General features: G+C 44.6%; 1 protein-coding gene across 1 annotated transcript in view; it reads right to left on the bottom strand.

Moving 5' to 3' along the window:
* The window catches only part of LOC116076962 (keratin, type I cuticular Ha4-like), a 16,554-nt gene that overhangs the window by 9,819 nt on the left and 2,982 nt on the right, over nucleotides 1-3,753 (bottom strand). The gene's annotated exons all lie outside the window — the stretch shown is intronic.

Consider the following 3,753-nt stretch of genomic DNA (forward strand, 5'->3'; position numbering starts at 1 on the left):
AACAAATTCAGATAAATTGAAATCATGTAACTTTTTTCATCATAATGCAATAAAAGTTAAAAAAAAATTTTCCACAAATTAGAAGTCCAAAATTGGTCTCAAGTCAGAGTTTTATGCTATGCTAAAATCAAGAAGTCAGGTAGCATTTTACATACTGACCACGGAAAACCCTAAAAACTGGTGAGATGACTTAGTGGTAAACATGTTTGCTGCCAAGCCTGACAAAGTGAGTTCCATCCTGGGACTCAAATGGTGGAAGGAGAGAATCAACTCCTGCAGATTGTCCTCTGACTTCTATATCCACGCTTGGTACAGGAACACTCTCTTACACACACAGATAAACAAAACACATAAATTATCTGATTTCTTAAAGGATCAAAGTCTAAAACATCAGAATCAGAAAGATAAAACTTGTAGAAGAAAACATAGAAGGAAATCTTTGTGAATCTGGATTTGACACCAAAAGCTCAAGCAACCAAAAGAAAAATGGAATAAACTTCCTCCAAACTAAAACTGCATCAGAAACTCAGTCAACAGCTGGGAGAGATGGCTCAGCAATTAGGGTGCTTGCTGCTCTTGCAGACGACCCAGGTTCAGTCCCCAGCACCTACATGATGGCTTACAACCCTCTGTAACTTCCAGTTCCAGGCAGTCCAATGCCCTTTTTTGGTTCCATAGACATTGCACACATGTGCTGTGTTTACATATGGGCATGCAAAACACCCACACACATAAAATAAATAAATTTAAAAACAAATACAGAGCTCCTTCAAGAAAATAAACACAATCTGGAGATGAAGCTTGGTGATCAAGTACTTGTCTAACATGTGTAAAGGCCTGAGCTCAGGGTCCAAGCCCCAGAAAGGGAGAGTGAACACACCGATGAGTTCAGAAACGGGGGGAAAATATCTGAAGATCATATATCTGGTGGGAAATAAGGTCCAGAATTTACTTTGATCTCCTACAACCAAATAAGAGAAACATCTTTTAAATGGATAAAAGTCTTCAACTGGTAATTCGCCAAAGAAGGTATACAAACAGCCGTTAAAAAAGAAGCTCAGGGTCCTTTGACATCGGGAACACACAAATGGAAACCACAATGGAGTCCCACTTCAGCCCATTCTGGTGACTGTTGCTTCAAACAAACAGAAAATAACAAGTATTGATGAGCTTATGAGAAACTGGGACCCTGTGCATTTCGGATGAGAATTTTTTTTATTAGATATTTTCTTTATTTACATGTCATACGATATCTCCTTTCCCAGTTTCCCCTCCAAAAACAAAAAACAAAAAACAAAAAGCAACAAGAACAAACCCCTGTTCCTCCCCCTCCCCCTGCTCACCACCCCACCCTCTCCCACTTCCTGGCCCTGGCATTCCCCTACACTGGGGCATAGAACCTTCACAGGGCCAAGGGCCTCTCCTCCCATTGATGACGGACTTGGCCATCCTTTACTATACATATGCTGCCAGAGCAATCAGTCCCACCATGTGTACTCTTTGGTTGGTGGTTTAGTCCCCGGGAGCTCTAAGGGTACTAGTTAGTTCATATTGTTGTTCATCCTAAGGGGCTGCAAACCCTTCAGCTCCTTGGGTCAGAGGGAGCTAGAGAAAGGACCCTCAGATGAGAATTTTAAATGGTGCAGACACTGTGGCAAAGACCCAGTTTGAATTACTTGATCATGTCAGGTCATATGACCGTGATTCACAAACATAGGTTGTGAAGGGTACTAAGGATCCTCTGGAGTTTTACAAAGTCAAAGCTTGTCATTTCTGTGGATCTTCCTTATAGTTAAAGGAAGGTGACCTTTCTTGATAAATACTGCTCTCCTCAGCCCCAAGCTTGTTGTTTCTTTGGATATTCAGATATTTGTTTCCAGTTCAGGAGCTGAAGTTCTGTGTCTTAGGGTAGTAGTACTTCTTGCCGGTCCAACTTTATGACGTTAAAAAATTGTGAGTGATTTCTGAGTGGGAGTTGCCTGAAACTATCTCTCCCTGCTGTACCACCCAGCATCTACAGAGTAGGAATTCATTAGGAATTGGTTAGGTTGCTATGAGAAGCCCATGAAAAGTTAGTGGATCTCCTCTGTCAGTGACTGAAAGCCAAGTCTAGTTGTGAAAATATACATAAAGGAGAAAAAGACATCCTGGATATGGCAGGGAAGAGCAGGGATACCTTCCCTTCAGAGAGTACCCCTGAGGCTATCTGAACCACAATAGCTCAGAATCATAGAGCACGAAATCAGGGATCCTACTGAGAAATTTTTTTTCTTACTTTTCCAGAGCCTCTTTGCAGTCCCTAATGCATACTTCCTAAATCAGACTTAGATATCAATGGCTCTGGGAGAAGCCACGTCATGAGAGAAATACAGAGATGATGAAAGGCATTGCAGCAGTGTTGCCCTCTTTCCTTCCTAACAGCTGCTCTGCGTCACCCATGGGTCCAGGGTGATAGGCTAGCCATCTGCCCATCTAGAGTCAAGCCATCATAAAGCCTGACTTTCAAGTGGCTTTTTATGGAGTCCTCAAGTGGTGAGTAGTCGGCAGGAAATAAATACCAGTGAGAAAGGCATCTGCTTTTGCCAGGAAAAATATGTTTATTGGGAGATTACAAGGGAGGGACACTGGCACTCACTTCAGAGGCCTCTGGACAGGCCAACGAAGAGTCGGATGCTTCTGAAGGACAACGCAGGCAGGGAATGGCCTGGAGGAGGATGCAGTGGCTGAAGACACAGGTTCTGGGACTGTCATCCCAGGGCCGCTCTGGCCATTCAGCTTGTGGTTTTATGCCTGTTTTTCTGTGGAACCAGAACCAGGTCAATGCTCTGGAGTGCTAAGCCCTGTGTCCTTGCTCCATTGACATCCCCTAGGTTCTAACGTACAAAGGAGTTGCATGGCCCACAGCGGGGACGTGGGACACAGGGTGTGCAAGGGGCAGGGGGCGGGCAGGGAGTGCAGGGATTGGAGACGCAGGGCCCGATGGGCTTGCCGCATGCATTGCTTGTGGCACAGGGGTTGCAAGGTAGCCTAGAAACAAACAAACAAACAAAAGAAAATACAAGAGTTGAGATAAGGCAAGCCACATATCAAAGAGCCCCCAGGAGTAGAAATCGTATTAGGACTTGTCCTGGCCTAGAACAGAGCATGCCCAGTTCCCCTCCACTCCAAAACCTTTAAATCACTAAAACTCTCTCTATTATAGGGAGCCCTGAGTACTACACAGACACCCCAAATGAGTACACTCCTAGCCGTTGACCTTGAGTCACTGCTTTTTCCAAGCCCTGTTTTCTTACATAGAGAACTGGAGGAACACTGTTCCAGCCTACCCAAGGGCAATAGCACATCCAGATAAGATAATGTCTATCTTAAGCTCTCTGCACAATGAAGTATTGTAAAAAAGGACAGTTCACGGGATCCTACATGTTATCATAGTACAATACAAAGAGTAGCTGTGAAATTTCACTCCGTACAAACAACTGCGCTAACAAAACATTTGATGTTTTTGATGGTGGCCATACTGTGTTTTCTAAGCTCTGTTTGAGCATGTTTGGTGGGAAGGCGCCATTTCTTTCCTAAGGTAGGCAATCTCTGAGCAGTCCGCCTGAGTCTTCTCCTCCACTGGGAGCTCTCATCAAACCCTTCCAGCCCTGAACTCACTTGCAGTCCTCGCTCTCCAGCAGGCCCCTGTACGTGTTGATCTCACACTCCAGCCTGGCCCGGATGTCCAGCAGCACCTGGTACTCCTGGTTCTGA

Source organism: Mastomys coucha, unplaced genomic scaffold, assembly GCF_008632895.1.
Source record: "Mastomys coucha isolate ucsf_1 unplaced genomic scaffold, UCSF_Mcou_1 pScaffold5, whole genome shotgun sequence".
Taxonomy (NCBI): Eukaryota; Metazoa; Chordata; class Mammalia; order Rodentia; family Muridae; genus Mastomys; species Mastomys coucha.